This window comes from Streptopelia decaocto (genome assembly GCF_964273445.1).
Source record: "Streptopelia decaocto genome assembly, chromosome: Z".
Lineage (NCBI taxonomy): Eukaryota > Metazoa > Chordata > Aves > Columbiformes > Columbidae > Streptopelia > Streptopelia decaocto.
This window is the reverse complement of record NC_138657.1, coordinates 17,834,965-17,853,702: the sequence shown is the minus strand read 5'-3', so window position 1 is coordinate 17,853,702 and position 18,738 is coordinate 17,834,965.

The following is an 18,738-nucleotide window of genomic DNA, read 5'->3' as shown; positions in this document are numbered from 1 at the left end:
TTGTATTGATGTTAACATGATCCTATAATTGTTTAATTGTATTGTATTAACACCCAGGAGATGCAGTTAGCGGTGAGGATTTTGTTATAGTGGATACAACACAAACACAGGACAAAAATATCTATCCAGGCCCTGTTACAGAACTAAGGAATAGATCTGTCATTGCTAGGGGATAAAGGGCAGCAAATTACAGGGATTTAAACTGTGGCAATGTCATATTCAATGCAGCTGAGAGAAGTGTCATGGAACCTGAAGCCACCAACTGAGGTATCTGTGGGGACATGTCTGAAGTCATAATTTATAGCTGCCTAAAAGCTGCAACAAAAAACATTCTGTGAATCAGAGGCCAGAGAATTTTGTTCTTAAGCACTTTTGACAAGGACATACCTTCTTCACATGCAGCATATGTGCTTAGAAGAGGGCATAGAGCAAGGGAATTATGGTTAGTACTGCTAAAAAAAAATCCCAGCTGTCAGTTTTCAGACTGCTTTGCACTTTTTTTAAGAGTCAGCATTCAAAAAATGTTTCTTTATATTTCTGTAATGTTATGGCTTATTCCTCTTTGATAATGTAATGCTGTTCCATCAACATTAGTCAGTCCTGTAGCAGTTCATACTTTTGATCAGTTATCAACACTGACATTCAAGAATTCTTGACATGATGCATACAAAGAGAATACTTTCAGTATTAGCCTGGTAAGTTTCATACACTTTCATTTTCAGAGAATTTAAGTAGGGTTTTAAAAATCATAACAGTAAACAGACTTCTTACTAGACAATAAAATTTTGATATCTTTTCTGAACTGCATAAAATAATAATTACCATTTGCATTTGACTGATGCCATGAGAAGACTGGTTATAACACATAAAATGAATTGTGCTATAGCAACATTATCAGTCTATTAAGCTACTTGAATACCTTCACTCATTTCTACTTCACCAAAATGCCTTTGTTTTACTCTGTATGCTATGCCCATGAACACCATCATTGCCTGTATGTAAGGTGATCTTCTCAGTCAGAATTTACAACATAACCAGAGAACATTATTGGTTATTTTCAAGGCATTCTAATGTGGACGTTATTTTTAAGAGTGCGCTGCCATTTCAGCACACATCTGTGAGTTTGAGATGGATAAGGGGTTAAAGAAAAAATTAATGTTGGCAACTGGTCTGCTAGAGATGTGTTCTCATACTAAATATTAGTACATTCTAAACAAGAGACAGAAAATGTTTCTGTACAGTGGTTTACTTGTCAACTGGTGATCTGACCAAAAATGGTATAATGGCGGAACGCAAGTAACATTCAACAACCTGCATGTTTGTTCAGGAAGTTGCACAAAACCCCTCATGTTGGTGAGGCCTATATTATCTATAAGCATTCCTAAGAAATTTTAATAGATCAGAACAATAGTTCATTAAGTGTGGTTGCTGGTCTATCAAATTTCATTGTGGTATTGGTGGCAATTACTTTGGTGGAGAACCAGGATATCTCTGAAGGCAATGGCTTTAAAGTGGCAGGGATCAAAAAAAGCCATGAGGCAAGGGTGACCCCAGCACAGGCAGTGGCCCCGGTGACAGGGTGCAATCCCACAAGGTCTGAACAGGGTCCCCAAGCAGTGTCAGTTATCAGGGTGGCAATGATAACAGGTCCCATCAGCAGTGAGGCCCCAGATTATCAGATAAAGCAAAGTAATGAATCACGTTCTAGGTGGAGTCAGGAAATCCAAACCATTCAGAAGCAACAGAAGACAGGAACAGACAAAGGTACACTTATAACAGAGCTCTGGCTAGGGCAGGATGCTCAGGCCTGGACTTAAATTGGACTCCTGGGCCATGGGTAGAGGGTTCATGGGTGATGGTCCCTGGTGAGACCAGTTAAGGTAGACAAGGCTTATAATTGCACTCATGGCCCTGACATAAACGTTGCAATTTGTGTCCTTAAGAAGTCTTGTGGATGCAGAGATCTGTATATTTACCTCCACACAATTCCTAGGTGATGATAATACTTCTGGATCAGCTGATGGGATGACAGTTATCCTAGAAAGAAAGGGCTAGAAAACACTTTAATAGATCATTATTTCACTCTCCAACCTGAAAGGAAGAGCAATAGTATCCGTCATTTCTGGCAGAAATCTGTTCAATCTGTTTTTAAGACCTTCTGACAATGAAAGTTTCACATCACACACAGGCAATCCATGTCCTATTATTTATAAAGTTTCCTTAATGCATATGCTGAGTCTTTCCCACTGCATTTCAAGCACATTGTTGGCTCTTCTGTCCTCTGCAAAGACAGAGACCAAGTATTCCTCTTCTTTTCTTTAGGTTGAAGAACTTACTTCATCCAGCCCTTCTTCTTTGTCATATTTGTTAGCCTGATGATATTAATTTTCATCAATCATTTCAGCTCTTTCTCAAGTAGAAGCACTGTGCTCAAACTGAAACCCTCCCAGTCAAACCATGTTACTAGGATCTCACTACAACATTGGCCTCTGTCTAAGTGTTAAACAATGTTGACCACATAGAGCTAACCTGCTATCTGTTATAATCTTCAGAGTCTTCTCTGAAGAACACCTGCCTGACAAATTATCTGCTGTCCAGCACCTGTATAGATATTTCGATATCAGACAACATCTTGCATTCAACTTCAGTAAATGGCATCCCATCTTTTTATTTAGACCATATCTTCAGTATCTCCAATAAGCCAAGTTCATTTTGAAATCTGATGCTTTCCTTCATGTTTCATGTAATTTATAGTAGAGTGTATTTCCTTGTTTCAAGGGGACAACTGCCAATGTAACATAATAGTTCAGCTAAACAGAATAACATTCAGATGCCCTTCCTGAGTGTGCAATGAGTTACTGGGGTTTTCCATCAGGCCTGTTACTATTAATTATATAACTCCTGACCTTTGCAACATGATAAGGTGTGACTAAGATTACTCATTACATTATCTACTCCATTTCTTAAAATAAAACTTTTTTGTTGTTCAGTGGCACTTCAAGTACTTAACTATTCTCTAGAACCACAGTGCTTAACAAGGTGTAAAGCTATGTAATGTACATACAGTTGGGGAAGATGCAGGAATGAAAGAGGCTGCTGTTATTATTTACAAGAGATACGGAAAATAGAAGTGGCTTATTTGAAGTCATACAGCAGATTACTGACAGTACTGAAAGGAGAACTGAATTCCACCAAAACCCGCATTGCTTCACTGATCCATAACACATTTAATAGTGTCAACTGAACAAGTAGCACCCATGCCTGCACTAATGGAAATACTTCCATAGTTTGAAATCATACCAATAAGTCTGCTAACTTGAAACAGAAAAGTAATAGGAAGGTCTTTCTTTCTGAGTCTTCTGTGCCTTCTGCAACCTCCTCAAGTTCAACAAGACTGAACACATTCAAGGAGAATCTCTTCACTGATCTAGCCCTCTCTACTGCCCTTAGTGTATTTACATACTACTAGAAATTTTCATCTTCAGAGAGCATTTCAGATCACTTTTTTTTTCTAAAGAAATATTAAACTAGATCACAAAAAGTATAGTCTATATGAATGCTGCATATTTACTTATCTTTCTATAATACATCTATACCATGCAGCACATGGGAATCCAGCATAAATAAGCTTCTCACATGCAATCTTAAAAAAGTTTAATCAGTCTCTCTGCCTGTAGCATAGGAGACCCTATCCTTTTACTTAATTTATCACCATTTATCACCTTTTATCACCATTGTACAGTTTGGTTTTTAAGTTATGACAAATGCTTTTTTTGTAGTCAGATCCAGGTCCCATTATTGCTATACTGAATCCTGACTGTGCATTCCAAAGCAAACAATGAAGCAACACTCAGCCGCTTCTGTCACATTCACTTGCAAGGCTGATGCGCTTGTAAAGGAAAGACGGATTGATTGTTGGCTGATACCATATGTGAACACTATGTTCCTTTCACGAACAGTATTTTCTTTTCACAGCATTTTAGTTTTCATCAATAAGGAGGAATACTCTTCTATTCTGTTTTCCTTATCACAAAAGAAAATTGCCACAGGTCTCTCATGAATAAAGGATTACATCCTAAATTAATTGGCCAAAGATGATGTATGGGTATTGCACAAGAATGGCAAGGAGGCTAATTGTAAATACACTCAATCGGCTGCAGCTGGGGTATGGAAAATGTACATATATCACACTAATTGCTTTACTGACCTTGTATGCTTGATGAGTAGAACCTCTCTGTTAGATAACATAGGCATGTGAGAAACTCTAGGCACCTTATCACTATGTCTGAGATTCCTACTTTGTTGTGAGAAAGAGCACAAGGCTGTGCCTGCCCGAAGCCTTGAAATACAGGCGAGCTCAGCAGGCCAAGCGATCTTCTACCAGGGCTGAACCTACCCCTGCTTGTGTTACCTCTGCATGGAAGCTTAGGTGCTACTGCAGAGACCCCCTGCTAGAGAGGTAACTAAAATAAAACTTGCTCTTTGCAAATGTATTCGTGGCCTCTGGCTCTTCTTGCAACACGCCTGAATTGGTTCACACAGATGACAATTTTAGGGAAAGGCTTAAACAATCTCTCAAGATCCTAGGAGAAAACCCAGTCAGCCACTGTATGGGAATATAGCGGAAGAATGGCGAGGAGGTTGGTTAAATGTAAATATGCTCAAGTGACTGGCAGCTGTCTGTAGAAAAAGCACATACATCACCCTAATGTCTTTACTGACCTTGTTTGCTTGGTGAGTAGAACCTCTGTATTAGATAACACAGGCCTGTGAGAAACTCTAGACATCTTATCACTATGTCTGAGATTCCTGCTTTGTTGTGAGAAACAGCGAGAGGCTGCGCCTATTTGAAACCTTGAAATACGGGTGAGCTCAGCAGGCCCAGTGATCTTCCAGCAGGGCTGAACTGACCAGCGCCTGCATCCCCGCTGGTGTCACCTCTGCCTGGGAGCTCAGGTGTGGCTTCGGAGATCCCCCAGTAGAGAGGTAACTAAAATAAATTTGCTCTTTGCACATGCATTCATGGCCTCTGGCTCTTCTTGTGCCTGTGCTCACAGCCACTTTTCCTCAAATATAAAGGTAGCATTCCCATTCAGAGCAGTATTTTTCCCCCTTCTCCCATAGGCTCTCATATAAGACATTCCCACCACAAAAAATTAAATCCTTTCTATAATTCTCCCCCTAAACAACATTATTTTTATTTTTAGAAACCATCTGTTAATATTTATTAAAAACTAACAACTCTTTTTCCATCTAGGTCTGAGAATTTCCTTTATTAAGTTCAAAGAGTTTCCTTACCATAATGGCACTTACACATTACATAGAAATCTAAGAGCAATGCACTACAAAACATTGAAGCTTTCTCTACTTACTTTTTCTTTTATTTGATAAAGGCCAGACAGACAGCTACTGTAAATCATTTTACCATTACTTACTTCAGGGGTTCTGTACTGACTTAGTGGCAAAAGTCCTTGCTGCAAAAGTCTTTGGAGGCAGAATCAAGTCTCAGGTCTGACAGTGTGGAAAACATTCTTTTGGAACCCCAGGAGGCTTCTACTGCAGCTTTGCTTTTTGCTCCTTCACATATGTGCTTCCTTGCTACTCTGAGTTCTCCACAAGCTCCCCACCTTTGTGGCTTCTTTCTTAAAGAAGACTAAATGGGTTTTTTCTTAGAAGCATGTTGGTGTCCCTGGGAAGCACTGGACAGTGTCCTTTTGACAAGATATTAACTCTGAATGTGAGCTACTGATGTGCAACTGGTGCATGGAAATATTAACAAACCCTAGTTAAACTCCACGTGGCTGCTTTGCCCCAATCTATGAAAGTGACTCATCTTTTACTGTAGTACAGAGTTCACCAACTTGCTAAATCAAACACTACTATTAAAACAGGCTATTAGGGGATTGCTGAACTGTACTGTGCAGAGCGGGCATAAGATGCCAGAATTATTCCACGTATACACAAGATGACGTATTCTGGTCAGTGATGCAGATCCCAGTTCTAGATCTCAGTGCTTCAGTTTTCCCAACAGTAACATAAAAATGTTGAGTTCGCTTTGTTATTAATAAATAAATATGAGATGCACTCAGTGACCTTCAGCCTATGACAAAGTTTTTACAGAGTTTTTTTGTAACAGAGGCTCAGGAACATCAATAAGCCAAAGAAGAAAAGACTATATAAACCAGATTCTTGTATTTGATAGCATCTCAGTGGAACAGGGGTGACTGAAAAGAAAAGGAAAGGAATACTAAGAGGTGGACAACTGACAGCCAACAGGGCTGAACCTTAGGCTTAGCAACCACAGGCAACATGTCAATGAGTTGTCCTGACTGGAGAAACATGATTCATCCAAGAATGACTCGTATTTATGGTAAACTGATCTGTTTAAAGACTGTGAGGCTCATCTATGTTGATTTGCGCTTTTCCCATGGGACTTCCTGGCTATGTGCATTAGATGTAATAGGTTTGCATAAAGAACAGAGCACACAGGCTGCCAAGGGATGTAACAGTGCAGCTGGAGTAACAAATTCAGGGCTGCCTGAAGTATCTGTCACAGGAATACTGAACTTCCTGTAATCTGCTTGTTAGAAAGTGTTTTTCTCAAGTCATCTGGTTTATAAGGAACAGTAAACAACAGCTGTTTGGGCAATGATTTTAAATTCCACTTCAATATTTTAATCCAGGATTTAATACCCCCCAAGTCATACATTTCTCTTTCATTGAAGTCTTGCCCACAGAACACAATCCAAACATCTGCTGTGTTCCTATGAGGTTGAGAAGGGCTAGCGAATCGCTAAAGAGCTGCTTCAGAGTGGCTGTTTCATCTCTGGGCTTTCATAATGTACTTTTCAACTTTTAAGTCCTTCAAAATGCACGTGAATGATGCTGCCACAGTCATTCTATCACACACAAAGCCTCCATGTGTAAATATATCCATGAATAACCTTCAGGCAGACTTAACAGTACCTGTATATGCTCTGAAATGTCACTATTCTGGGCACTAGAACTGTACTGATTCCGTTGCAAAAGATTTCTGTATCGGTGAGTGGTGAGTTGCAGCACTTTGATTTTTGACCTATTGATCATTCCTGAGTTTACATTTTTGTTTCTTAACATTTCACAAGATGCCTTATTTCATCCACAGCAAACAACTGAATAACCTCATGCTTAGAAGTTGAATCAATGCCTACTGAAATAAGTGGAAAAGCTCCTAAATAGTTTAGAGGCATGTGTATCTAATCTAGCACTCTTATGGCTTTGTCTTTGCTATGGGAGGGGGCAAAGTTTTCTTAATCTGAGCAGGAAAGTATTCTTCATCTGAACTAACAAAAACTAATCCTAATACAGAAAAAGTATTTGTACATTTCATATCAGTGGGAGACTGTGGGAAGCCTGGTACTTAATCTGTTAGCTTGTGTGAAACATATACCTTCACTGATTGTACAAACAGTAGGCTAATTTAAGAACACTTTGGTTGGTTGGGTGGTTGGTTGGTTGGTTGGTTGGTTGGTTGGTTGGTTGGTTGGTTGGTTGGTTGGTTGGGTTTTGTTTTGTTTTGTTTTGAAGGGCTGTTTTCGTTTTGTTTCTGTTTCTTCTTGTTGTTTTCGTTTTGTTTCCAGAGAAGGCTAAGAGACTTTAGCCAGCATCATCTCTTCCACATCTGCCTTTGCAAGTGGAAGAGGTTATTTTCTCAAGCTGGTTGTCTTCCTTTTGCTGTATGAAGTTACTTTTTCCTTAGCTTTACTGGCAAAGGACTTTCTGTGAGTGCTTCTTAATTTACTTCTGGCAAGATCAGCTAAGCCTGCTTAGACAGGTTCAAGGCAGAAAACAAGTAACTTGTGTTAGGCAGTGAGAGGATGTTTCTCAATATTCTATCCCCCGAAGTTCAAGGAAAGCTAGTAAAAGAGACAGACAGTGAAGCCTGTTCCTTGCCAACTCCTGTTTCCACTTAAAGAAACAAGATTGGATATCAGCAAGTCCATGATAGTCCAAGCTCATAACAGCAAATGAAATGTAGCCCAAAAGAAAAAAGTGCACTTACAAAAGGATGAAAAATGGTAACTCCATAAGCCTAATTGAATTTCTGAAAGTGGAAGAAGTTCACCTCTTATGCTATATTTTGTTAAGTGTATTCTGAAGGCTTAAAGAAACCGGTCTTCTTTCCCACATGCCTTGCTGTTATTCCGTCATCTAGGCAGTCTACGCCCCCAGGGCATGATTCCATCAATCATGAACTTTCACAACTTTTTTTAGATAGCTCGGTAATTACCTGTCATAGTGTATCCACTTGTTTCAAGTCCACATATAAATAATGTATCACCTATATTAATCCCTCATTTCTTGTGGAGGGGAGCAATCACAGGATATTTCAGGATATTTCAGGATATTATGAACCAGTATTCTGAAACCTGTACAGAGTACACTGAAGAAGAACTGAAAGGCATTTTAGTCAACAAAGCCACCACGATATTCTTCTGATACTCTTGCAAACAGATTAAGAGCAAACACAAAATGATACAAAGAAATAGAGAAGAAATTGCTACCCTAACCTGTTCAGGTATCTACTGTTCCATGCCACATCAGAGGTCAATGTCCTCCCAGGTATGGCAGATGAGGCAGTTGTGTAATACTCCCCAGTCCATGTCCATCAAAATAAAGTCAGCTATTTCAGATAGTTTGTCACACATTGCCTCAGGTGGGTTAAGGAATGAATAATTCACACAAGCAGCTCAACTGCTAGATCTGAGACTCTGGTATCCCTTAGTAGAGGATAAAAATCTGTTCCATCAGGACGGGTGAAACAAAGTTTTGTCTCCCTGTACAACACTGTAATCATGCAGTAAGATCACCATAGACAAAAAACTTCATAGAATTACATTTTCACTAAGGAAAATTTTCATATTTGAGTAGTCTTTCCTAGGGTTTACCTTTGAAACAGTTTGAAAGAAGACTTGGCATAGTTCCCTATTATTGTTTGTAAAGCCCTGTTCTGCAACCGAATGAACAATAGATGTTCATGGAATCATTTAGGTTGGAAAGGACCTTTAATATCATTGAGTCTCACCATTGACCTAAGACTGCCAAGTCCACCTCTAAACAATGTCTGTAAGCACCACATCTACATGTCTTTTGGATACCTTGCAGGGATGGTGACTCAACCACTTCCCTGAGCAGCCTCTTCCAATGCTTGACAACCCTTTCTGTGAAAACAAATTTTTTAATATCCAATCTAAACCTCTCCTAGGGCAACTTGAAGCTGTTTACTCTCATCCTATCCCTTTTTACTTGGGACAAGAGACCAACACCCTCCATGCTACAACCTCCTTTCAGGTAGAAGTAGACAACGTTAAGTTCTCCCCTCAGCCTCCTTTTCTCCAGGCTGAACAGCCTCAGCCGCTCCTCATCGGACTTGTGCTCCAGACCCCTCACCAGCTTCGCTGCCCTTCTCTGAACTCTCTCCAGCACCTCAATGTCTTTATCATGGTGAGGGGCCTAAAACTGAACACAGGATTTAAGGTGCAGCCTCCCCAGCACCAAGTACAGGAGAACGATCACTTCCCTAGTCCTGCTGACCACATTCTCTCAGGTACAAGCCAGGATGCTGTTTGCCTTTTTGGCTACCTGGGCACATTGCTGGCTCATGTTCAGCTGGCTGTCAATCAACACCCCCAGGTCCTTTTCCTCCAGGCACTCTTTCCAGCCACTCTTCCCCGAGCCTGTAGCGCTGCCTGGGGTTGTTGTGACCCAAGTGCAGGACCTGGCTCTTGGCCTTGTTGAACCCCATACAACTGGCCTCAGCCCAACAATCCAGCTGGTCCAGATCCCTCTGTATGGCCTTCCTACCCTTCAGCAAATCAACAGTCACACCCAACTTTGTGCCATCGGCAAACTTACCAAGGGTACACATGGTCCCCTTGTCCGGATCATTGATAAAGAGATTAAACAGAACTGCCCCCAAGACTGAGCCCTGGGGAACAGAACTCATAACCAGCTGCCGACTGGACTTAACTCCATTCACCAGCACTTTTTCTTTCCAACAAGCTAGTTTGTTGGAGCTGCATGTTCTAGTCATGCAATGGATCATTTAAGGAACAGAGCAGCTTGACTACAACAGGGAAAGATGTAATAAAATACTCAAAGCCCTCAGTCTGTTTTGGAGAACGCATCAACACCAGCTGAAGCAGTGATGGGATTTTGTTTATAGATTTTCTTCAGATATACTCTTGGAAGGCATATGCATCATGTGTACCTGTTACAGACTGGTGTAATTCCTATCTTTGGTCAGCAGTTCTGTATAAGCAAACTAAATTCTGATTTCTGAACTCCTTATTTCCTGGGTTTGGACGGTCACTGTTCATTGTTCTGACTCTGTTAGGCATGTTCACAGGCACAATTTTCTTCCAAGATAACTAGCAGTGTGGCTGCTTCAAACACCAAAATAAATGCCAAACTTTTATGCACGTATATATACTAATATATACAAAATTAGCAAGACCTCTCTTTAAATGTTTATCCTCTTAAGCAAGACAGCCAAAAAATATTATCCCTTAGTAAATGGAAGTACTGTGAGTGCCTCCCTCCTCCCAGAGGTTTGGCTGTCTGGGCTGAGGACTGCGGAAGGCCTGAGGTGACGGGCACCGTGAGGCACAGGCTGGCTGCTCCCTAAGGGAGCTGAGGGAGACCCCAAAAGCTTGCCAGTCACAGACCTGCCTCACAGCAAGATGAGTAGGACCTTTTCAGGTGTACTAGCTTTGGCTAGGATATAGTTAATTTTCTTAGTAGTAGCTCTGTGCTGCTATGTCTTGGATTTGTGACCAAACCAGCATTTATAGCTCACCAAGGTTTCAGTTATTTCTGAGCAGTGCTTGCACAGCATCAAGGCTTTTTCTGTTTCTCACACTGCCCCACCAGCAAGGGGCTGGAGAAGAAGTTGGGAGGGGACACAGCTGGAGCTGCTGGCCCCAGCTGACCAGAGAGAGATATCCCAGACTGTGATGTTGTGCTGAGCAATAAAAGCTGTGGGAAGAAGGAGGAAGGGGGAACTATTGCAGTTATGATGTTTGTCCTCCCAAGTAACCATTACATGTGATGAAGCCCTAATTTCCTGGAAATGGCTGCCTGCCCATAGAAGGAATGAATTAATTCCTCTATTTTTGCTTCGCTTTCATGCCCAGCTTTTGCTTTACACTGTATCGCAACCCATGAGTTTTCTCACTTTTACCGTTCTGATTCTCTCTCTCATGCCACTGGAGGGGAGTGAGCAAATGGCTGTGTGGGGCTGAGCTGCTTGATGAGGTTAAACTGCAACTTTTGAAAAGCAGCCAGAGTCAGCCCAGAGCCCAGGACATCAGGCAAGTTCAGGGTGATGAGACAGGGTCAGCATGAAGCCAGGAACAAAAGTCAGGAATACAGAGTTAGGACCAGGCCCTGTGAAGGTAACAAGTGACAGGCAGGCCCACAGTTATGAGGAAGATCCAAGGTCAGGTGGGACACCATCCTGTGAGTCAAGGCCTAAACCCAGATTAGCAGGCCAATAACCAGGCACAGGCAGGGCTGTGATGCAGTGTCAGCAGTAGCTCAGGTGGGATCCAAGCACTAGAGAAGCACCTCAGATCAGTTGCCACAGAAAGCTGAAGACCTGTTTTCTGAACATCTGCAAAATACTCTCTGGGCGGCAGCTCCCCTAGGTATCTTAAGCAGGTGGAACCTACCTTAACCATTATTATGAGAACATCACTAGTCTTTCTTCCTGACCTCTAACAAAAGCCTGGGCTTCCCCAGCTTTTGTTTGTTTGTTTGGATGGGTTTTTTTGTCTTTTTGTTGTTGTTGGTTTTGGTTTTGTGTGGTTTTTTTGTCATAAGCAGATTTTATTGCAGGTGTGCCTTTAGCTCAGTCAATATTTCTGTTCTAGCTAAACTGCCATTAAAAAGAAAAAGATTGTATATTGCGTACGGTTAAAACCCTGCTTATACTTTAAAACCCAGGGTTTTTAACTTGACTTATCTCAAAACTATTCAGCTAATTATGAAGTCTCCTTCTTGTGAGGAACCACTTTTCCTGACATAATAGTGAGTCAGTAAGTCATCAGACAGCAAGCTTCCTGAATGAAGTTAGCAGACCCTATTTCTGCCATTCTGCAATACTGTAGGATGTGTCAAACAAGCATTGCCATACTGCTATCTATATACCAGTACTGCCTCATACTTCATCTTTGACCTTTCCCCTAGTTAACCTTTTTTCTTTTTGTACTCTCCTAGTCTTTTGTATGAAAATCAACACCCTTGATTTAAAAAATTAGGAAAGCAAACAAATTCACAGATCTTTTCCATCATCCTTCTTTACTTGCTCCACCCACCACTGCTGAGTACAGGGGGATGATCACTTCCTTAGTCCTGCTGATTGCACTATTTTTGGTACAAGCAAGGGGGCTGTTGGCCTTTTTGGCCACCTGGGCACACTGATGGCTCATGTTCACGCAGCTGTCATGTTTCTGTTCATTTAAGATACCATATTGAGAAATCATTGGGTAGCCTGCCTCAGGACTAATGACACAAACTAAAACCGAAAGCTCAGTTGTGCCTTCAAAATTCTATAAAGAATACTGTTACAGACAGCAGTGCTTAAAAATTCCTTTACAGACTGAGTAAATAATACAGAATATGGTTACAGTAGTATCCTTTACATTTTTCAAAGAACAGTGTGTATTCCTATCTTTCTTTGGTTGTAATTCTAAGGGAATTTTTGATTGAAAGATGCTTTCCTAGATCTGTCCTAGTGTTATGCTGTGACACAGGCGGCACTACCAATGATTCTAGTACATTATACTTCGGTTAAAGTCTACAGAAGGTACACAGCACAAAACCTGTCACTATCACGAGTCTGATCAAAGTTTCATATGAAAGTAACACTTCTGTTGTGCAATTTCTTATACATCAGCATAAAAACTATCTGTACAAGAGTGAGACAATGGTTCAAGAAGAAATTATTCAGAAGTAAACATCATTTTGCTTTAAGACCTATATGAAAACTCTAACCATACTAGCACGACAAAACTGCTGCCTGGTTCAGCACACAAATAATCATTGAAGGGAAACGTTAATTCCCATTACATTAATATTGATACAGATGTGCTGAGCAGTAAGATTAACTAATCATACCAATTCTACCAATTATGATTAACCAATCATACCAATTCTAAAAAACTTCTGCCCTTCCCTGAGTACCTATTTTCTTGGTCTCTTCTGAGAATCTTTGTTACTCCTACCAAATACTAAGGGATGGCCAACTCTAGTCACACGTCTACTATGGCTCCCAATTCTTAGATGGCAAGCAACATCAACCTAAACCACATGAAATTCCTCCTGACTTTTCAAGACTCCTCAAACAGACTAGATTTCACTGTGCCAATGAGCAGGAAGAGACTCTTTTCTAGAGGGCAAGAGTCCTCAGTGGGCTGAGACAACTAACCAGGACAGTTTCAATTTGGGAGAAAATATTCTCTGAGTCAGACTCCAAAACAGTGACAACGAGTCGAGATGGCATTGATCATCTCAGTGAAACAGTATTAGGCTCTGTTGTGGATGAGTGATCTAGGGTTCTACAGATCACTCAAAGAGAAGTGTGGCTTACTGGAGTTTGATGGCAAGGTTTACTCTGTTACTGCATGGAGAAAATATGTCGAGCAGAATCAGGTGAGAGCTGCCTTAGAGTGATTTCTACAGGGAGAGGAGGTGCCAAAGGGTGGAGGGGGGCCCTCCCATTCAGTCACAAGGTTCAGAATGGACACCCTTTCTTTCTAAACTCCTTCTCAGAAAGGAGTCTAGGTGCACCTGGATCCAAACTTAGCCCCAGGTTTGATTAACAGTTCAAGTCCAAGAGGCATAGAGGGTAAGGGAAAACAGGTAAGGGATTATATGTATTTATGACCAAAGGGTATTATGAGTACAGCTGATTCTTTATAATGCTTGGCTAGGATGTCAAAATGTCATTATTCTGCATCTCACCATGCTTACCTCCTCTCCAGGGCCTGGTGTCAGGTTGCTCTGAAGTCTGGACCTTAAGTCTCTTGAAGCAAGCTCTCAGGCATCAGAGTTTGTAGAAATAAACGATTTAATGGAGTAGTATAGCAGGAGGGTTGGCTCAAGCTGGGTGCCTTCACCAACCACAAAAATCCGTGGGTCTTTATATCCTTTATATCCTTACAGACTATTTATCTGCCCAGCACAAAATGGTTCAGCCCAATAGCAATATTTGAATCTGGGGTCTTGTTGCTTCTCATTGGATCTTTTTCACTCATCTCAGATAGGACTTTGCTTTGTTTACCTGTAGATATTATTTATAGTTCATAGCCTTGAAGGTGGTGTTTTGTCTGAATGAATCCTTTTCTTCCTAGTAAAGTGCAAAACAGGCCCTATCTCAAAATGTCCTTAATTTCTTTGTTTTAGCCTTGAAGTTGTCATTTTCTCCCCAGTCAATTCTGTTCTTCCCAGCAAAGTGCAAACCAAACTTTATCTCGCAGATGTTCACTGTACTCTGTAGCTGCTTTTGTTTACATGAAGTAAATGCAAATTTTGTAAATACAAGTAGAATTTTACAGCACACAGCTTAAGATTTCAGCAAATTCAGCTTACTAAGTAACAAGAAGCAGACTGTATTAAAAAAAAATCACACAACCTTGTAATTCTAGGTCATTCGTTCTATTTAGTATGCATTTACTTAAGCTAAATAACTGATATAAGACTTAAATTGGGCTCATCCAGTGATCTGTGAGTAGTAAAACCCATTGCCATACAGCCAGATTGTTTATCTATCAGAGAGAGCTCAAAGTGAGCTCAACCAGGCTGTCATATTTATAGAATAAAGTGGTTGGCTCGTAATCAAATCACCTACAGTGGGAAAGGTCTGCATGAGACTCCTTGCACCTGCAAGTTATCAGTGTTCTGTTGCCATTCTGCTTCTTTGTGGGCTTCCTAAAAGGAGTTCTTAGCCCAGCTGCAGCTCAGGCCTTTCCCTCCTTTGGAGCCTGCACCAAACTGCTGCTTGTTTGGATGCAGGAGGGGTCGAGTGCATCTGCCACAGGCACTACTACAGCAAATGATGTTTTACTATTTCTGTCCCTCAATACCACAGAATAATGAGTCATTTGACAGAAATATTGTTTTTTCCTGAAGCATGGTTTTCTCCTCAATAAAACCAGTTTGAAGATTTGCTTCTGCCTTGCAGGTGTCATCTAGCCAATTCAACAATATTTTGTGGCTTGCAGTTTACAGTTGTTTGGTTTTGTTTTTTTTTTTTTTTTCTTAATACATGAATTAAACATATTAAAAGAATGCCAGCTTCTACATTTGTATGTCACATATAGAAAGAAGCATGTGTCACAACAGAAAGTTTAGACAATTAAACACAATTTTAAATACTTTCTTATGAATGCTGCATGCATCACTAAAAAAATTGCAGAGTCTTTACAAAAGGCAATAGTGTGAAGGAAGGTGGGAGGGAACAGTGAAGAATTCTTCAGATTATCTCCATGACACATGAAAAAAATATAAATCTGAATAGCAGCTTTGTATATGTGCAATAACCACAAACATATTTACAGAGTTTTGGAAGGAGTAGCTATAATTTGAAATATTTTTCCTTTTTCTACAAAAAACACACTACTGCCAGCTCATTTAGAACCTGTTTTGCTTCCTCCCACCATCACATGGAAGAATAAATCCTGTAAACCACAAATCGTCCCCTTCCTCCCTTGCTTCAGTACAGTTGTATATTCTGTGAATTACAAATAAAAACAGGACATTCGCATTTCAAATTACAGCCTGCCATTGTATCTGTATTTGTGTGCAATAACACTCTGCCTGCACAAAGCCAATGCAGCATCAGCAGGACACAACACATTTAAATTGATTTGAAGTGTCAAGACCTCCCAGTTAATCAGTTTTACCCTGTTTTCACAATTAGAAAATCTACATCAGAAAGGTAGTTAGGTAATAAGGACCATGTGAAAAGCATGTTTATCTCAATAGATATTTTAGTGCAGCTATCAAGACACATGAGGAATGTGTAAGGTTCAATCTAGTCAAGTGTTTAAACATTCATTCAACTTAAATAAGTCAGGATAATAAATGTTAGGAACATATAAATGTAGAAGTAGTTACATTTTTACATTTATACATTCCTAAAATTACATTTGGCCCTTTGAAGGCAACTGCAAGGCTGATGTGGCCCTCAGTGAAAATGAGTTTGATACGCCAATATAATTTTACACATTGATTTGGAGGACTTCACTACTGTACAAACACGCTTAAAACCTCTCTGCCCTTGTGTCACATTTATTTTAGAAAATATGGTGGCTGTAAGGATTCACTAAGGATTAGAACAAAGTATTAAGCACTGTGATACACATTTCATGTTCTGTAGAAAATACAGCTTGACAACATCTATAGTTAGAGAAGCCTTATTATGATTTTATTGCTAAGCTTCTGAAAATATTTTCATCTTTTTAACACAAAGCAATTTCAGTGTCTGAAGTTTCCTGAGAGCAGCTTATGCAAAAAGGCCGCACCGTATCAGGGAAAACTGAAATCAAACCAAAACCAAATAGAAGGACCAATAACTTGATGGAAAGAAATTAATTCAACTTTTGCAATTACATGAGTTTTAGCTCCACCTAACGGTCAGAAAGGAGATTTTCCTGTTCACCTGTTTGCTATATAGTCACTATTTGAAGACACAACTGAACTGCATGTATGAAAACAATAACCAAGAAACATCAGCAACTTCACCTCATACAGCCAACAGCTAATGGACATTTGCTGTCCTTGGAGCTATATCAGTGTTTAGCATTGCAGTTTCCAAAGAACAGGGCATGCTGACTGTTATTGCATTGGTATGCTAAATAATAGGAAACGTTAGTAGGGAAAGATTGTTAGTTAGCACTTGAGAGAACTACATGAACTTACATTGGTGAAGATCTAGTCATTTTGTTCTGCTTTATTTGCTGATATAGTACAGTGTAACAGTGATATAATAGTGTAACAGTGTAACACTATAGTATAGTGTAACATACATTCTCTGGATAAAAACAAAGTCCTTCAGGCATGCTGCTGAAAGATCTGTGTACTAATTCATAAGATATTTGAAGGTGTTTTTTTTCCACCAGGGACGTACTTGGAGCATAGACTATCAGGCCAAGTCAATGACATGCTGTGGATCTTTTTTTATGTAGATATGCACAAATTCTGTGCATATTCTCCAATTAACGTCATGAAAAAAATCTTTTGTGTACATTTTGAGAAAAACTTAGGGCTGTAAAAGCTAGATTCTTACAGTAAGTAATTCAGTTTGAATATTCTTGTGAACACTGTGATAGTGTCATAAATTACTAAGAAAAGCCTGAAATATTTTGTCCTTTTCCAAAAAGTATCCAAGCACGGTATCTTTACTAAGATACATAGAATACCCTCAACAGTGGCAGATCTGTATGGAAAACCTTTTAGTTTTACAGTAGCTTCCATGTTGTAATGTGCCTCTGGCTCTAGGTACTAAGTCACCAAGAATGGACAGATTTGGGCTTAGTTACAAGTTTCCTGTGAAGGACGGGAATGCAGCTGAAATGTGATCTGACTCGTTTAATTGTTTGCTCCAGGGAGGGGTAATTCTGTCCCAGACCATATGCAAAAGCAAGTAACCCTGCTTGATGGGAGATGAACAAAGCTGATGCAATTAATATAGCCTTTGCACTTCTCTCTAATAAAAGACTATCAAGAACAACTGATAGCATACCACAAGATACTTCAAAAAGCATTTTATACCCTATTCTGTTAAATAGGATTACAGCTTAATGTTCATTCGTGCTGCAAATACCGCTACTTTCTTTCCTTGGGAGTTTATGTGCACTTTCTTTCTAAAAATGGAGAAAAAAACCAAACCAAACTAAACCAAAAAAAGCACACACACGCACACACAAAATAAAGAGGAGAAACCCAGGATTAGATAGCCAAGAGGAACGGGAAGCCCTTTAAAAAGATTAACATGTGGACATGTGCTAATAGAAATAGTTCTAATAAGATGGAAAACCATAGAAAAAATAGTTCTAAAAATTGTTAAGTTTGTTCAGAAAGAAAGCTTGATGTACCTAAATCATAGCTATTCCAACTAACTTTATGCCTAGTGATCCAGATTCTAGTCACACTAATGATCCTTCACATCTTTTTTAACAATATAAGAAACCTTTCTATTTCTAGAGTTTTGAAAATTAGAAAACTTATTACTTTGGAAATGTAGGTAATTTAGTGTATGTGTAAGGATGTTAGACTTCAAGCTACAGTACAGAGCTATTCTGAAATATAACATTACTATACATATATTAAACTGTCCATATGTGCTCATAATATAAAACACCAAAGGAACAGCATCTGCTGGTGTACAACAGTATACAATTACAAACCTATAAAGCTCCTTATCAAATATTGATCACTCCATCATTTAAAATATACTGAAAATAACAAAAATAAATGGCCAATTAATCGTTTATATCTTTTATCTTTTGTAAGACTTATGTAAAGTTTGAGCTCTCATCATATATACATTAAAAAGAAAACAAGAATATCACTGTACTGCAATAAGTACCTTAGAAGTTGTATATTTGCAGAATGTCATAAAGCAGGTGACATCAGTCCATGTTCTCAGTTAAATCTAGTTTCTCTAAGCCTCTTGTGCTTTGGCAGCACATAAGC